At 33.3% G+C, this 19713-nt stretch overlaps 1 protein-coding gene across 3 annotated transcripts in view; it reads right to left on the minus strand.

Moving 5' to 3' along the window:
• Nucleotides 1-19713, minus strand: part of Tenm1 (teneurin transmembrane protein 1) — an 873613-nt gene that overhangs the window by 846376 nt on the left and 7524 nt on the right. For 2 of the 3 annotated variants that reach the window (XM_051141407.1, XM_051141405.1), the window contains exon 2: nucleotides 8843-8895. The exons of the other annotated variant lie outside the window; for it this stretch is intronic. The gene's annotated coding sequence lies outside the window, so the exon portion shown is untranslated. The remainder of the gene's footprint in view (nucleotides 1-8842; nucleotides 8896-19713) is intronic. 3 annotated transcript variants of the gene reach the window in all.

Raw genomic sequence — 19713 nt, forward strand, 5'->3', positions numbered from 1 at the left:
AAAAATGTACTTAACTGAAAATCAGCCTTTCTCAGAATTACCAAAGGATCTTTTTTCAGCATCCTCTTCCACCTCCTCAAGCGACAGTCAGCAGTAAAATGAGCATTAACTTCACGCACTCTTATGATTAAAACTGCCATCTTGGTACAAATTAGAAAGAACAGATGACACAATGACACATCCTACAGGATGTTGTGGTAATCTGAGTAAAATATTGTAGCATCCATCAAGGTGATTTTTAAAAAGGAAAGTTACAAAATTAGATCAAATTAAGGACAGTAGAAATTTGTGTTTTTTATATTAGCTTATATTGAAAAGACAGTGATATAGCTGGAATTATTTCCATTCCAAAGAAGATCTAAAATTCAAATACATATGCATATATACAAATGAATCTGGGACAAAAATAGGTAAGTGGTATGTTTTTAGCAAACATAAATTAATTTTCCAAATTATATTGTTTCAGTTGATATCTGTCAAATAACTAGTAAAAAAAAAAGGCTGCTTCTTAAAGGTCACTAGTTTAACACCTATTTTAAAGAAAATGATCACTTCTGCAGATTGGGCATCACATGTTAGAGGGTCACATTTTTCCTTTGTAATTATTTCAGAATTTTATCATTACTTTTATTGCATTTTAAAGAAAATATTGCAAATTTAATATGTCTTGGAATACTTTAGGATGGTGAAATAGTGTTTTTAAGTTTATTACGTTAAGATGATGAACTAGGAAACAGCCATTGTGTTACGAAAAGTGCACATTGTTGGATTCATCTGTCAGATTAGCAGTATCAAAGAGCTCAAATACTAATAGTTTTATGGAAGAACTTTTGCTCAGAGAGATTTTCCAGAAATCATAAGCTTCACTTCCATCAACTCTTACCCGATTACTAAGCATCCTGTTTATAAACACACATGCCTTTTAGATCATAGGTTATCTGTAGGCGTTTACTAAATCCCTTATGTTTGGTTTCAGTCTTGTAGTTGTTTTTCTAGTGTTTCGTTCTTTCTACTTTATTTTTTTTCTGAGCCAGAGGGACAACTACTAATTGAGCAATGTTTCTATTTTCCTTGAAAGGTCATAGCTAAATGTTACAAGAAACTGAATTCAATCTACAAGTTAGTTTCCTTATGAGCCTTGCAGATGGAAGCAGATAAATCTCTAACTAATCCACAAATTACAAGTATCTATCCATTTAGTCAAAAGAATAAATGGGACAATTCATTCTATGCTTCTTATTGAAGTTTTTGGTAAAGAAAGGTTGTAATTAACTATCTTACAATATTTCTGCCTTCCATATTGAGAAGATTCTATGGGTTCATGGAACTATAAAAATGAAAAGTGAATTGAAGCATATAGTTTGTTAAGATATGCATATCCATACATAATGGATATATAATCAACTTACCAATAATAATTCCTTTTGCAACAAAATCAATTCTATTAATTTTAACATTTTGCTTAACATTTAGGAGTTCTACTCTATTTTAAGGCACTTTGTTCTCAAACTACCTTCAACTTTGAAAGTTTGTGAAAATTCTGTAGGTGTTGAAAACTCTGACCATTACTGAAATAGGCCACAATAAATAAAACAAATGAAAGAACCCTTATATGGAGCCCCCTCACTCTCCCTGTAACAACATTGATAATATGCTATATAAAGAAAGCTCAGTCGCATGAGTGTTCAAGGAAAACTTAAGAGTGAACGTGCTTTGAATTCACTGATTTATACTACTAAATATGATTATCAGCTATGACCAAATTAACCACACAGAAAACTTTATAGATTTTACTGTAAATGTATAGAAAGTCAGTAGACTAAAGCACAATCTAAATATATTTGTACACACACACACACACAGCATTAGTCAAATATACTTTTAAAACAATCACTTGCTAGTGATATATTTATGTGTTTGTGTGTGTATATCGTGTATAACAAAGAATTCAGAAAGTAAACAGATAGAGTAATAACAACTTTACCTAGTGATGTAGCTGGTAGAATCCCTGCTCCATCTCCACACTTTCTTTTCATTTTTGCCTAAGAAGCTAATACCATACTGACACAAGGGGATACACTTATAAGTTAAATACTAAAGTCTAATTTTTCATTTCAGCTTCTTTCACTAAATATATCAAAGGTTCTCCCAATGCAACAAATATAAAATGAGGCTCATTATCTTTCTTGTAGTCAACAAATCTAATCTGCAGTCTCCCATCTTGCCTTTGAATAGCACCAATGCAGATAAATACGAATTAGGTGGAAACAGCAGGAGCTGGTACAAAATACAAGGTCGAATGTCTCTGAAGGTAGAACACAACCTGATCATAAATATGGTACTGAGTAAATATTTCAGCTGCCTTTTCCTTGCTAGAAATATGAACATGTTTTCTTTCATTTCTGCCTAAAATTTATCTTAGTAGCATTAAATATAATCATCATCTACTTAGTCTTCCAAGCTTTCTTTTAAAGTCCTTCTCTATTTAAGTGACCTATCCTGGTCAGTACCACATAGTTAGCATATCTAAAAGCCTATGATCTTCAAAGTATATTCCATGGGCCTGTGCCATCAGTATCCCCTGTGAATATATTAGAAATACAAATTATTAGCCATCATCCAGACCAAGTAAACATAAACTCAGATGTATGGATCAGAAATTTTCATCTTAACAAGCCTTCCAACTAATTCCTACACTCTAACCCTAACCCTAGCCCTGAACCCTAACCCAGAACCACTGATGACATATGCCCCACTTTCATTATTCCAATGGCTCATTGTATTCTTGTCCTTGATATTTTCTTTTTTTCTTCTTTTTAATGTGTATGGAAATAGTCATTTATAGTGTCTAGTTTTGGCTCCTGTATGTCATACTAGCAACAGGGTAAACTCTATATTCTAAAAGTGAATATTATAATCTTACCCTACTTACTCCTTATCAATGGTAGTATATTTAAAATAGGAAGACCTATTTTAAAGGCAATATTATTCCAAGACAAAAGATTAATGCTAATAGAAATCTTCAAACATTACAAATATTAGACCATTTGCCTCATAGGGAAATGAGGTGTTCCTTAGTAGGGACATATGTTACAAATGTCCGTGCATAAATTTCCCTAGCAAAGGTTATTAATTTGTCTAGTGACCATATTTCATATTAAACTTTAGTAGTATGCAATTATTATAATTTTTAAAAAAGACTATGAGGATTAGGGGGCAGGAGCCATTGCTTCTTTTGCTTAAGCATCTTCCCATCCCTACCATTAAGCTCATATGATAATGTAAAATTACTGTTCAATACACTCTAACAATTCATATGTACAGATCTACTATTGCCAGCATTATATTATTTGTAAAGACTTTCCAATGCTTTCTAATCAGTTGCTGCTGATTTCACCTTCTGATTAAATTGTCACCAATTTATTTCCTTTCTGTGTCAATAATAATAGTGGAAATAATAGCCAGCATTTATTGAACATGAAATATACTTTATATGCTATGTGTATTTCACTGTAAACCTCACGTATCTGTGATTTATCAGGAATAATTATTATCTCTGTTGTAGAGGTAGAGAGAATAAGTCTTAGAGATATTCTCTTTAACTGACTTACCCAAGTTGAACATTAAATAGAACTGGTTTCATTAAACAAGACTGGTTTACTTATATTTAAACTGTATGCATATACACTTTATCTCTATACCAAAGATGCAAGTCTAGTATGTTAAGAATGCATGGTATAAGAAGATAGGTATCGTAAACAGTATAGTATTAAAGCTGACAAAAACTACCAGCAATTTTCAAAAAGAGGGATAAAAAAGAAGAGGGGCAAGACAGAATCCAGGAAACAGAATAATGGGGATAATGCTAGGCCATAAACACAGTTCTGAGGACTTTTAAGCAGTAGGCCAAAAAATGTAAGACTACTTTGTTACAATATGTTCAATTTTCTACCTTTTTCTCCTCAAAAACATATTAGAAATGTAGTACCTCCATCCTTCTCACTTAAATGACTACTTCTCACTGAACCATAGTCCTTGTACTCTAAACATGAAAGAAGAGGATTATAAGACAAAAGAATGGGAAGAATGTTCTCAAATGATCTATAGAAGGAATGGGGAAAGGTCTAAATTCTCTCTGAGAATTGGAATGCCAGGAATTGTTAAAAACTTCCAAAGGCCTGACGAATTCCTTTTCTGATGGAATGTCCTAAAGGATATCTGGGGCTGGGATTGAGGGTAGAGGATGATCACTGGACAAGGTATCTCAGAAGTATCCTGAACTGTGTTTATTAGCAATGACAATTAGCTTGCAAGTTTTCTCAACAACTTAACAATAGTCTAGTAAACAAGTGAGGATTTGATGCTATGAAACAATAAAGAATGATCATAAATTCCAGGCTGTCAGAAGTCTTAAATTGTTATTGATAAGATAAAGCCAGAATGACAGGAGGCTGAATTTCTTCCTTGATGCTCTGGGGTATAATACACATTCTTGACATTTTCAGCTTCTAGAAGTTGCCCACATTCCAGGGCACCTTCTTTTATCTTAAGGGAGCCAATATCATGCCAAGTTGTTTTTATTCTGCCATCTTTCCTCATTCTTATTCTCTCACCTTCTTCTACTTTTAAGTACCTTGTAGTTACATTTAGTCTTGATAGATAATCCAGTTATTTTGTTTAACTTAAAGCCATCTAATTTGAACCTTTAATTCTGTATACAATCTTAATTCTTTCTGTCATATGACATGGTATTGTCATAAATTCTACCAATTATAAGATGAGCTAAAGGCAGGGATTTCTGCTTAACATGAGCTGTGATTCCTAAAAAGTCTTTAATACAGAGTTATTTTGAGATCACATGTATTATTACTTTACCAAATGGATTTCATACATGAAACCTTTTCATTTGGAAGAATAATGCTCAAAACAAACACATTTATATATCACATAATAAAAACACTGAACACTTGGTTTTTAATATATATATATATATATATATTTCAGCCCTCAACTACATACTGTGTGTTTCTGAGTGTAGAACCTGCCCCTTGCTGATTCTTATTTCACAAGAACTTAGCTTGATGCCCAGTTGTGGAAACTTAATGTGTGCCATAGTAATAGATTAAAAAAAAGTCCTTCTTTTGGAAAAAAAAAACATTGTAGGGCTGTATTTGTTACTTAATTCACAGCTTTACATATTTCAAAAAATATAGCATTAAATAGGAGAAAATTAACATACACTACTAAAAATGTATTTAAAAGAGGTGTCAGAGGCATTTTAAAATAATTTTTGTATTGAATCGCTCATCAATGGAATATAGAACAAAAGAAAGTGAACTACTCCCTTAAACTATATGAATTCTTCTATTTCATTTCAAATCAATAAGGTGAAAGTCACTTCTAAAACATTATGATTCATGAACTTCATTTACTGCTTCTTTTTGGGTTTGATCAGAATAGCCATCTTTATACAGTGCTGGAATTGTTGGTATTTTATTGCATTGCCACATCTCATTATTATGTATTAAATATTATTATTTATAGCCACTACTTAATCTGATGTGAGATGGAAAAAATATTGGAGGCTTGGCACTTCAGGAATAGACATTTTATAGGGATGAAGGAATGGCTAGGAAGAGTCAATGGTCCTTCAGCTGCCCCTCAGATCATTAACTCAAAGTGGTTATTTGCTCCCAGGCACTGTCCTATGCCCAGGGTGTTATTGCTATGATATGTATATAAAGTCGAATATATTTTGAATGCTTTAATATGAACACAATGCTCATGAAAGGTGCCAGATTGAAAGCATTGGAGTTTGAAGTCATTGGGTTATGCACTTGGCTGGTTTCAAGGTACAGAGAAATGCTTGACCTTGAATGACTACCTTAGCAAAAAGGAAGAAACGAAGTTTGCTGAACTTTAAGAGACACAGAGAGAATCAGCATGGAAACATCCCACAGTTAAGCCTTTTTTACCAAGAAGGAGAACTTGAAACTACTAGCTAAACTTAGACTTCAGTCTAATTAGTATAATGACTGTGCAAGTATTGCTAGGGGTGGGGTGAGTGGGTGCTAGTGGTTCAAGAATACACAGCTGCTTTATTTAAAAAGAAACAAATACCTTAATACCAATTTATTTGGTCCATTTAACAAAAAATCATTGGTCGTTGACATGTATGTATATTTTCTAATTTAACCAAAAATCTTGATTCCATATGCATACCGAGAAGAATCCTTATTTTTGTGTGTGTGCATGTGTTTGTATGAGTGTGGTAGGGAATGTGTTTGTGGCTTCATGTACTTGTATGTGTGTGTGTCTGTGTGTGTGTGTGTGTGTGTGTGTGTGTGTGTGTGTGTTTGTGCACGTGTGTGCACATGTGGAAGCAAGAGGTCAAGGTCAGGTGTCTTCCTGTCTTACTGACTTTTTTTTTTTTACTACTGTGACGAAACACTATGACCACAGCAACAGGTAGGGTAAAGCATTTCATTTAAGGGCTCATGGTTTCAGAGTGTGAGCACATGATCAGCATGGCAGGAAGCGTGGCAGCAGACAGGCAGGCATGGTGCTAGAACAGTAGCTGAGATCTTACATCTGATCCATAAGCATGAGGCAGAGAAAGAGGGAGCTAACTGGGATTAGAATGGCCTTCTGAAATCCCAAAGCCCACTCCTCATCCAATAAGGCCACACCTCTTAATCCTTCACAAACAGATCTACCAACTAGGGATGAAGCATTTAAGTATTTGAGCCTTTGGGGGCTATTTTCATTCAAACCGCCATACCTCCCCAATCACTTTCAACCTTACATTTTTTTTTTCATATAGTGTCGCTCATTGAATCTGCATTGATCATACTTATTCAGTTAGAATCTATGGCCAGATAGCCTCAGGTATCTTCCAAAGTAATGAAATATACCTTGCTATTTAAAAGTGGGGTTAGGAGATCAAATCCAGATCCTCATGATAAAGCTACAAGAAATTTACCAATGTACCCTTATCTCCAGCACCAACAACCAAATTTGAATTATAGGATTTTTTTGAGCAGGGAAAAGGTTGGAATTATTAATCTCGAAGTTGTTAGCATAGATGGGAAGATGAAAAAGAAATAATTAAAGTATAAATATATTGTTAATGTAAGATTAAGTGTAGAGTTCAGGTTTTCTGGCCAACCACAAAGACTTTTTTTTTTTTTAATCATGCCATGTTTTCTCTCTAAAAAAGGAAACCTCGATGCTCTATAAAATATCTGTACGGAAGCCTGGCCCATGCCTGTAATCCCAGCACTCAGAGAGGGAAAGGCAGGCAAATAATTGTGAGTTCGAGGCCAGCCTGGTCTACAAAGTGAGTCCAGGACAGCTAAGGCTACACAGAGAAACCTGGTATCGAACCTCCCTAACTCCAAAAGAAAGAAAGGTCTGTACAGTGTCAATAATTTTTGTAAGTGTAAATCCTTCAAGTCTGTTAGAGATATTTCCCCTTAATTATGCTTTATTTAATCACATAAGCTATAAAGCTTTCTTAGTATTAAATATATGTTAATATCATAAAATAGGCATATTGACATCTTCCAAATTAAGAGAATTACTTTCACAAATAACATGATATGTGAAAATCTTCAATTCTTCTCTAAGGAAACTTGTTTTTAATTTGTCCTCTGATTTTCTGATCATAATTTTTGTTGTATAATTATCTAAACATTTTCAAGATAGTCTTCTTCTAAATATAGTACATCTAGAGGAAGGATAAATGAAATTATGTGTAATATAGTCACAAGTGGCTAATAAATTTAACTACACATTATAGGCTAATTAAAATTAGTTCATCTCCAACTAATGATATATTTAGTACCACATTTGTATATTTAGTTTATTTTTCAAAGTGTTTAAAAAATTTAAGGATTTGGGTGATTTCTGGTTTTTTGTACACTTCTCTATATAGTTTAAAAAGTATCAAGTGATGTCAAAGACTTACCAACTTACTACAGATTCAGATCATCCTTTCACTTTTTTCCACTTGAAATGAGACTTTGATTAATGGTATATAGCACTGCCACAGATAGTGTCCAAAGGTTAAAAAGGACATTACTGTCTATTCTCTAGTTACTAAGAACTGGATAGTGACTAAAATTTTAACAAAATTAAGAACTGTAAGGTATGTTACAAATCTTGCCAAATTTTCTATATATTCTACCAAACAGAGGGTGACTACAAAAGTACTTAGTACTCTAGTTGAATTATAGCTACATTAGTTATTTATGAGAAGAACGAGTACAATGATGTTTAATGATAGTTGCTTAGTGAATATGCACTGGTCATGTGGATGTGTAGATAGATGAAAGGAAGAAACCATGAAAGGTTAAACAAAATAATGAAATAGCTTAGTCAATATTGAAAAAATCAAATTTAAATATTTCACTTGTGCCTTTTTAAAGAATCATAACATGTATTTCAGGAGGCAAGTTTTGTTGTATAGTAAATTTGTTCCATTGATAGGAAGAAATGCCATATTTATTTTAACCCATGAGAACTATTAAATAATTTTGCAAAAATTCTCATTGGAAACTGCTTTTCCTATTCACTTTAAAGGGGGTCCCATTAATCATGAAAACTCTTGATTTTAGTTGCTGTGTATAGCAATATTTCACATAATTAATAATTCAAACTTATAGACTACTTTGAACATTTGATTTTGTAAATTATTATCTTATAATGATGGAGTTCATAAATGTGTTTATGTATAAAATAGACATATACAATTCAAAAATTTAAAGAATGTATTTCAGTTAAAATAAACTCAATAATTATGCATTATTATATCAAAATTTTCAGCATAGATTGAACATACCTTGTTAGATCCAGAAGAGAAGTTAAGCAGAAGAAAAGTCACCCTTGTAATTCCTGTAAATAAATTAGGCCAAATTATCTTTCAGACATATGTGTGAACAGGTCTAATGCAGTACTTCTTTGAGGGAAAGGGATTGATATATATAGGCTGAGAGGTAAGTCTGGAGATGGGACTATTTATAGAGCCGAATTTATTTTCTAACTCACAAGAGAAGTAGGTTTCTTGTTTAAGGGTCAGCTTGAAACTTCAATTACATTAAGTACAGTGCTAATAGAGGGAGTTTTCGTTTTATTGTTTTGCTTTGCATGGGCTGGAACTTTTCTTCTTGGGCATGTAGAAAAGCACCCTACTGTTGAGTCACATTCTAGGTTGTATACTGTTTTAGTTGCAGAGTATATATCTGGAATGGTATGGAATTCATGTACACTCCATATACAACCTCATTTAATTTTCACCCAACATTTTAAGATGGTACGATATCACAGTGTCTTTAACAACATAAAGCTTATAGTAACCATGGTTTCTTAAAGTATATTAGTCACCCGTGCTATATTGAAAGCTTTTATATACACACTTCATCTACTTCTCCAAATAATTGTTGTAAGTTTGGAAAACTAAGGCTCAGAGAGCTTCAATGGCTAGCATTGCTGCACTGACACACACACACACACACACACACACACACACACATATATATATATATATATATATATACATATATATATATATATACATGTCTTTCCCTTTTTGATTCATTCTTTGATATAATGCCTCACATGCTATCTTTGTATAGTACTTTATATAGCACATTTATATATAAAAGGTTTTTAATATGTTCCATGATTAGCACTTGGACAAAAGCTTTGTTTAAAAATGAGCCACACTAATACTCTACTTGGAAGATAAACATCTTCCTGTGACATATCATATTCAATATGTAATGTAATGGTGGTGGTTAACATATAAACTTTACAAACCTCCCATAAGCAATGTAAATTGGTACATTTATGGAAAACAATTTGTCAATAGATATTAATCATTTAAGAAATGCAGTTCATTTGATCTTTTTCCTAAATGTATACATTTAAAAGGAAATAATGAGAGTTGCTTTCAAAGAGTTTTATGTAATAATTTGCATGATAAATAATAGAAAATATCTAAAATATAATGATTATATTTTGGTTAAACAGGTCGAGTCATAATTACATCATGTGTTACTAAATAGAACACAAGCATGATATGAAGACAATTAAGATATGTCAATTGTTCATCTAATTTCTACCTATGCCTCTAAATAATACTCTGAAGAGTTGGGAGAGAGGAACTATTAATTTTTCTCTATACATTTTATTGGTTTCAGCTCTTTCTCTCTCTACTTATATACATATGTATATTTAATTAACCTAGAACTTGTAATAAAAATATTGGTAAATAAAAAGCACATGATAAGGTAATTTATACTACAACCAGTATAGAAAACTATGTTTAAAATACATTATTCTTATTTATGTTTCTATTATCTAACATTTCTGTAATGAATGTATAGTCATATATTAACAGATGTATTATGGTCTCATAGAAACTTCATTGTAGAAAATGTAGTACTGAGAATCAAAGCAGAAGAAAGAGAAAATATCAACTTTAAAATGCAACATTTTGGTATTTTAAGATTGACATTTAATCTTGTGTCACCAATTTATCATTCAACTAACTCCCAAATCTATTACTTTAATATTTGGAGGAAATTCTCAATAGTGAGGACAAATCTTTCAAAAAAATACTTTAAGTTTGTCAAGACAAAAGACAATATTTAAATGTAGGCCAATAATATCATTGTCACCTTTGAAAAAAATCACTAGGATGACCTTGTAATGATAATAGAGTATGATAGTATTACTAATGATTTCCATGTCCAGTGCACTATATATAAATCATTCATAATAAAATGAAGTAGTGCTCTTGATTAGTTGCAATCTAATTGCTCGATGTGTATTTTTCATCACTGTTAATACTGCTCAAAAAAGACACAGCTTTGCTCAGGTGTTGATGTGATTCCATAAGAGTGCTAAGTTAGAATCTTCAAGGGAAAGCACTTCAGAAAGTAATGATAACACACCAGAGCAACTCTGTAGAAACTGGCTTCATACCCATAAGGCTGATTCTGCAAGGAAGTTGACAAAAAATGTACTTTAAAAAAAATAAACTGTCCTATATGTAGCATTTTGGCTTGGTGAGGTACACAGAGAAATAGGAAGCAGACTGGCTTTAAAAAGATATTGCTCTTCTCTGCTCACTTCTGAATTGCTTTCCTGCTTCAGCGTTTAGAAGTGAATTGCCCCATTTAAGATTATAGAAGGCCAGTGTATAGGTTGATCTATGTCAGATACCTCAAGTTGTTTGCCATTGCTTACCAGTTCCTAACATGTTCCACTTCCCTTACCTTTTACAACTCATTACCTCACCAAAGAGTTCATTTCCAAACAGGAAAAAGCTGTCCCGTGACTGAATGTGTGCTAACCACCATTTAACAAAAATGAGAGTATTGTCATTGGGATGAGGCAAATAACATACACCAGATGCAAAACAGCAGATGATATAAAAGATTAAAATGATAGCCCACAGAACTGACTTATGATGTAGAAATAGACTACATCATGACAGCTGAATCCTAAATCCTAAATACAAATCTAGATACCTCATTAAGAGACCATCTCATCTAGTCCAGACTTCAAATACCTCTTGTTTGATCCTATGAAAAGAACACTATTCTACTGCCTTCACAATGGAGGTGTTTAGTATCTCTAAATAATTACTTTCCACAATTGGAGAGGAAATGAGTGAATTGAAGATAAGCAGATGAGACTTTAAAACTCTGATTTAAATGTTAAAATATGAACATTACATGTGTGAAATATATACATGTATGTATAAAATTGCTATCTTCAATAGGTTTCAAAATTGTAATTTCTATTAATTTAAGAAAAGGATCATTTTATTTGGTTTCCAATAATTATTCAATTAGTTAATAATTTTATCTGTAAGAGCTATTTCTATTTACAATGCCCTTAGGTAGCACATAAGTCACTATACTTTATTTTACTAATGGTTATGTATTTCTGTGTTGCTTCTTTGAAAACCCAAATGCTATTTTTCTAATGGAACATTTACTCAAAGACCTTGTAGAAAATAATTGTGTTAATAATAGAGACAGTTTCCCCATTACAATGATCAGTGCTCTTAGACAATTAATGCCATTCTACTCTGTATTGTCACCTTTTTTCCTCTGGGCCTAAAGAACTTTTAGGTTTACATTATTGGATCCAGCTTCTTTTCTTTCTGGCAATATGGGCATTCCTAATGATGAGACCTGCCAAAAGTTGTCAGTGCTATTTTTCTTCCTTTCCATTAGAGGTGACTATGGCTGAATCGCCAAGTAATCTGTAGTCTAACTTCACTTAATTGTTTTTACTACATGACATGAAGAAATATAGTGAGTAATCACTTCTGTTTTACATGAAGCAAATTGCTAGTGCTTTCCACAGCAATATGAAGAAGCCTTAACTTGCCTAATCTTCCATTAACATCCTGTTCAAACACTGACAGGATAAACTCAGCCCTCTCTCATTCTCTAGTGAATGAAGACTAAATTTCATTAGAGGCTTTCAATTATTCCACTTGCCTATGGACCGCTTCAATAAAACAGCCAGAGAACCGTTCTACCTGATTTGTTTCCCTCTAGCTCACTGGCTCTGAAATCTCCCCCTTTTTTTGAGGGGTTCACATATAAGATATCTGACACATCAGATATTTATTTTGCAACTCATAACAGCAGCAAAATTACAGTCATGAAGTAGCAACAAAAATAATGTTACGGTTGGGGTCACCACAACATGAGGAACTGTAACAAAGGGTCATAGCATTAAGGAAGGGTAAGAATAGTTCATTCTAACCTACCACCTAAACATTAGGGTAATATACCAATAATTATTTTGTGCTTTGTATTTACTTTCTCTTGTACATATACTCTGATAATTAAAGTTATATAATCTATTCTAGACCATCTAAACACAGAGAGAAAAAAAAATTCTGCCTATCTATCTCCTCCAAACACAGGGCTTTTTGTTTTCAATAGTTTCATGCATCCATTTTAAATCTTTTTTCTTACATGTATATAAGGCACATACACTTTCCTATCTAATTTTGTTAGTTCAAATATAATATGCACGTTTTCCTTTCACATAAAATATTTGTAAACAGCATCTTTAGTAATCATAAATTATTGCATTTTCACAACATATCATAAATCCTTTAGCAGTCCCCTTGATGAGCATATGTTCTACCATTACAAAAAAAGGTTTGATGAAAAATCTTAGCACATGACTTTTCTTTTTCATTTCATATTATTTCTTTAGTACAAATTCTCAGAAGTAACTGGTAAAATTGATATCAATATTGTTTTGTAGTACTAGGGATAAAGGGTTGACATATGCTACATAGATGCTCCACTACTAATCTAGAATAATAGATGCTGTGCTTAATAATTTTGCTGAAAACTGCCAAATGTTTACCAATTAGCATCCCATCAAGTCTTTATGATTTCTTGTTCATGAAACTGATATTTATTGAACAAATATCTTGAGGTATCACTATTCTCAATTTTCTGAAAAAGTGCCAGATTGATTTCCTAAGTGCTTGTACAAGTTTGCTCTCCCACCAGCAATGGAGGAGTGTTCCCCTTTCTCCACATCCTCACTTGGGTTTTTGATCTTAGCCATTGTGACAGGTATAAAATGGAATCTCAGAGTCATTTTGATTTGCATTTCCATGATGACTAAGGACACTGAGCTTTTCTTTGAGTGTTTTTCAGCCATTCAATATTCCTCTGTTGAGAATTCTTGTTTTAATTCTGAGCCCCATTTTTAATTGGATTATTTGTTTTGGTAGTGTTTAATTTTTTTGAGTTCTTTATTCATATTAGATATTAGCTTTATTTGTAATAGCTAGATTCTGGAAATGATCTAGATATCCCTCAACCAAAGAATGGATAAAGAAACTGGCATATTTACACTATGGAATATTATTCACCTACTAAAAACAAGGAAATCTTGACATTTTCAGGCAAATGGGTAGAACTAGAAATGATCATCCAAAGTGAGGTAACCCAGACCCAGAAAGACACACATAACCTATACTCTATTACAAGTGGATATTAGCCCAAAATAGATGTACTCTGAAAGACTCTACCCAGTGGGGTATCAGGATACATACTGGGACTCAAAGCTGGACCTTGGGCAGAGCACTGAGAGTTGTAGGGAAGAGTGGAGGAGTGGGAGGTCCAGGAGGAAGCAGGAACTCCAAAGGGAAGTAATCAAGGCCTGCAGATCTGGACACACGGAGGCCTACACATACTGATGCACCAACCAAGGACAATCTATGCAGAGAACCAAGACTCCCTATTCAGATGTAACCAATGGCCATTGATTATCTATGTGGGGTGGAGGTGGGACTGTTGCTGAACCTCTAACATTCACTCTGGTACCCATGATTTGGTCACTGCTTTTTAGCAAGACAGCCTATCGGGCACACAAAGGAAAGGGATGCAGGCTATCCTGATGAGACCTAATAGGCTGTCACCAAAAAGTTATGGTATGAGGGCCCCCCATTAGAGGTCTAGGGGAGGGGAATAGTCAGAAGAAGAAGGAGGGAGGATAGAGAATGAGAAGATAAGAGTGAGGGGATAACAATTGGAATATAATGTGAATAGATTATAATAAATAAAATATACATTTAAAAATAAAAATACTAAAGTTAAAAAACTGGGTATTAAGTACTTAGTACATGTTGAGCACTATTTTAGATTATATGGATGTAGTATTGAACAAAAAGTCAAGTAGCTCATGGCTTCATGGAACTCATATGCTAGAAAAGTTGGTAAGTTATAAACAAACCAAAACACAGTATGGTACCAAGTAATTCTAATTAATCTAAAAGAAAATAGAAGCAGAATGGGGGAGCAGAAAATGAAGAAGTATAATAGAAATAATGCAAATGGCAGAGTAGGCAGCTATGGTGAAAGAATGACTATCTAAACATATGGACAAAATGAGAAATTCAACCAGGAGTAATCTGGAAACATTATTTCAACCAAGTAGAGGAAAATGTATGCACAAAGGTTCCCAATGACATAATTATGTTTAAGAAACAAAGCAGAAGGAAAAGTGTATAGAAGGTTTTGAGCAAGATTGGATAAGAAATACAGTATATAGTCTGAAACCAAAAAAGTTCAGGATTTTATAGGACTTGATTATTTTTCTTTAACATTTAAATTATATTTTATATCATATATGTATTTTATTACTCTCTAACAGGTAGGGAAGGGACAAAGCACAGATCTTATTGAAATTTAAAAGTCATACTGGTCCCTGTGTAGAAAACCATACAGGGGGCAACAATAAATATAAGAATCTTTGCAAATACTATTACCTAGTCTTAATCAAAGAAAACTGATAGTTTGATAGAGGGTGATAATGATTAGAAAATTATTCAGATGAAGACTAGAGTTTGCAGGTAGAAAGGACTGAGTTAACCATTTTTATTTTAGTTGGTTTGATTATAGGTTTTACCAGTCAGGAATGACTCTAAGCATTTGGACTTGCACTATTAAGCTATCTTTAAAAAATCATTTATTTTGATTTTATTTTCTAAAATTTGTTTGCTTTTCATCCTGACTGTAGCTCCCTCCCTTGTTGCCTCCTGGTCCCACCCCCCTCCTGTAGTCCTTAGAAAGGAGGAGCCCTCTGCCCCTAACATTTTACCTCAGCCTATCAAGTCTCATCTAGACTGTTGGCATCCTCTTCCTCTGTGGCCTAGCAAGTCTGCCCTTCCGGGGGGAAGTGATCCACGAGTGGGCACCAGAGTCTATGTCAGAAGTAGTCCCTACTCCCCATATTATGGGGTCCACAAGGAGACTATGCTGCTTATCTAATATATCTGAGAAGAGGGTCTAGGTCCTCATTATTCATGGTCTTTGGTTGATGCACCAGTCTCTGCAGCACTCTCCTCTTCTGCCGGGACTTGTTGGCTCTATTAGTTTCCTTGTGGAGCTCCTGTCCCCTCCAGGTCCTTCATCTCCCAACTCTTCCATAAGCTTCCCTGTGCTCCACCTCAAAGTTAGGCTTTGTTTCTCAGCATCTACTTGGATCCCCGGCTGTGTGCAGTCTTACAGAGGACCTCTATGGTCGGGTCCCTTCCTATTCCTTCTCTTACACTGATTCCAGTATTTATTCTATTTGCCTTTCTGAATGAGAATTAAGCACCCTCCCTAGAGTCCTCCTTGTTATTCAGTTTCTTGAGGTTTGTGTATTGTAGCGTGTTATACTGTATTATGTGGCTAATATCCATTTATAGGTGAGTATATATCATGTATGTCTTTCTGGGTCTGGTACAAATAAACTGTCATATCAAAATTCCATATATATATTCTGTTTCTCACTTGCAAATATACACTATGTCTATATACACCATTGATGGTATTATATATAGAAGATCATTAGTAAGTTATTGAATTTTTACAACTGGAATTTCATACATATTTAATGGAATTACTTTGGATTACTGAAATTCGAGTTTTTGTTTCAACACTTTTTGGCATTTATGTTTTCTCTCATGGATTATATTTTTCATGCACTTTTCCTAGTGGCATGTACAAGAATCTTTGCTCTTTGTTTTATTTTCTTTCATTATTTTGTTTTCCTCCTAACTCCTGGTTGATATCATAATTTCCTATGGAACAGTTCTTCTTGCATCTCTAATCTCAGTGCAATAATTTTGAAAATGTCACACTTGCTTTTCTTTTTTATTTTCTCAATAGTCTATAGGAGATCCTAACTACCTATTCTTGTAAGTTTGACGATTGTATTTACTGATGGCATCCAAATATCTATCTTTAGAACTGATAATCAGCTCAGCAATTTGAATCACTTAAAATCCAATTCCATCTGCATGTCTTTGTGATACTGCAAATTAAATAAGTCCAAACTGGGTCTCGTTATCTACTCAAATCTTTTTTTTTCTTTTATGTTCCTTATATTGTGTAAATGAGTCTTGTAGTAGATTTCATATACGTCTCTTCTTTCCATTGTCACTCTACTCTTTAGTCCATACCCTGATAATCTTTTACACATTCAGTATAGTCTCTTCACTATCTCACTCTTAATTCAATTTAACCTATCCCCATATACTGGAATTACTTTTAATAAAAGTCACAGCTAGGAAAAGACAACTGGGGGAATGCTTTGATCAAATTATCTTGTGGCCATGACTATGTAGTATTCTCTTGGTTTCTAATTAATATAAGAGGGACCATCCCATTATGGTAACACTTTTCCTAGGCAGGTGACCTTGCATTGTATAAAAAGGCTACATACGCATATGTAAGGGTGCAATCCAGTAAAAAGCCTTCCTCCATGGATTATGATTCTTTTTCTGTCTCCTTGTTCCTGCCTTTACCTACTTCTCTGGTTTCTGACAATGGTTAATGTAATCAATAAGCTAAAACAGAAAGTATCTTCCCCAAGTTGCTTTTGGTAATGGTATTTTATCACAACAATAAGAGATCAAACTAGGACAATCGGTCACCTCTGCTTCATCTTAAAAACATGTCACTGATTAAATAATTTCTGATACAATATAGATAATTTGTGGTATAAATATGGCAAATTTCCTTGTTTTCAATAAATATCAGGAAAATTGCCATGTTGTAGAATAACTCTGCATACAGGAAAATTCAGCCACACAGTACATAAGAAGTAAACACTGTCTGTATAGCAGGCATATGCAGGAATACAAAATGATAAATTATGTTTGATCCCTGCTCTCCAGACCTATGATTAACTTAGCCTATGCCCTTTCACAGTAGAATGAGAGTCCTTCTGTTCTCTATTACTGTTTCTCAACCTGTGAGTTGCTACCCCTTTGTGAGTCACATATCAGATATCCTGCACATCAGATAGTTACATTACAATTTATAACAGTAGCAAAATTACAGTTGTGAAGTAGTAATGAAATAATTTTATGGTTGAGGAACATGAGGAATTGTATTAAAGAGTTGCAGCATTAGGAAGGTTGAGAACCATTGCTCTAATTAAAATATTCAGGGGTACTCGTTAAAAATTTAATATAAGGATATAGGAAAAATGGTTTAGCAGTTATGAACATATATTGCTCATCTAGCAGATCCAATTTTTGTTCTTGGCATCCATATCAGGCAGCTCACAAACACTTGTAACACGCTTTTGGGCCTCTATGGGCACCTGCACACATATTTCACAGACACAGACACACACTCATAAATTTTTAAAATGTAAAAAAGAATTAACTTAAGCAATCTCTTTCGTAAAGTCTTATTATGTTTGAGCTGCCACAGTATTCTAGTTATTTCTTTTGAAGGATTCTTTACAGCATCATATTATACTGATATATTTGTCTTTCATAATAGATAAGTCTTTTATGTGAATTGTATAGTGAAGTAAAACAAAGGCATTTTAAAAGCTTATCAAATGTATTAAAAATGACCAGATGAAAATCTTTATTCACAAAAAATGTTCTTTGATATATGACTAAATTTATGTAAAACTGGCACTTTTGGAGAAGTAGAGATCATCAACACATGACACCTAAAGTTCCTTCAGAGGAAATGCCTATTGTTCGTAAATTTTGTGTAAATATTGATTATATTGACTTGCTTCTTCAGCAAGCAAGTCCTACTGAGTATTTTACTGAATGTGTGGGACAAGTATTCTCTCATTATATTTTATACATTTTAAATGTGTTGTATTCCATATTTTTAAAAATACATTGTGAAAATTCCCCTTGTTGTGATAAATTAACCACTAAAATATTTCCCCTGTACTGAATTCTAATTATTTACCTCACTTTCATAAGTTGTCAATGCAATTTCTCAAATAGGAGAAAAATGACAAAAAAAAAAAAAAAAAAAAAACAATAAAAATAAAGTAGCATGCTTGTGTTAAAACTTCATGGGTTCCAAACCAAATTTAAATAAAAACACAGTTAAGTGTTAGGATTTTATTATACTAAATATAAGACTTTAGAAAACACTAACTACATTGAAGCACACACATAGTAAACCTCCAGTAAATTATACACATCCACGGCTGGCAAGATGGCTCATGGGAAAGGTACTTGTCATTCTGCTTAATGACCTGAGTTCGTTTTCCAGTATTTACATGGTGGAAGTAGAAATCTAACTTCTTGACTTTGTCTCCTGGCATTCACAAATTGCATACATGTGCACACACATAAATATAAATAAATGTAAAAAAGAAAATAATACAAATCCAGAAAATTTGTGTGTCATTACAGCTCCTACTCAATTGCATAGCCCTCTTTCTTAGAGGTCGCTATATCTCATTACTAAAATTAAAACTATCTTCTCAAAATAACTTTCTTTATTTGACCTGCCTAGCAATTCTGCCAATGGTATCCTATGTTGCCTAAAGCTTTACAGATGTAGTGAGGCTCAGTCACAGAATCATATTGCTTTCAAGTATATAATAAAAAAAGGAGATAGTTATGTTTCTGTACACAATGCTTACAAAGTTGGTGTGAAAATGAACATATATGTTTAATAAATATTCCCCATAGAAAGCAATCTCAACTTTATACATCAACACACACACACACACACACACACACACACACACACACACACACAAACAAACACAAACCATATTCAGGGGTATTTAATACAGCTGGAGACCACACATCAATATCTCTCAAATGTTTGCAGTTAAGCAAAGCAGCTTTAGAAAAGGAAATCATTAGCATTAAAAGTAAGGGGCATAATGCAT

Source organism: Acomys russatus, chromosome X (genome assembly GCF_903995435.1).
Source record: "Acomys russatus chromosome X, mAcoRus1.1, whole genome shotgun sequence".
NCBI classification, from domain to species: Eukaryota; Metazoa; Chordata; class Mammalia; order Rodentia; family Muridae; genus Acomys; species Acomys russatus.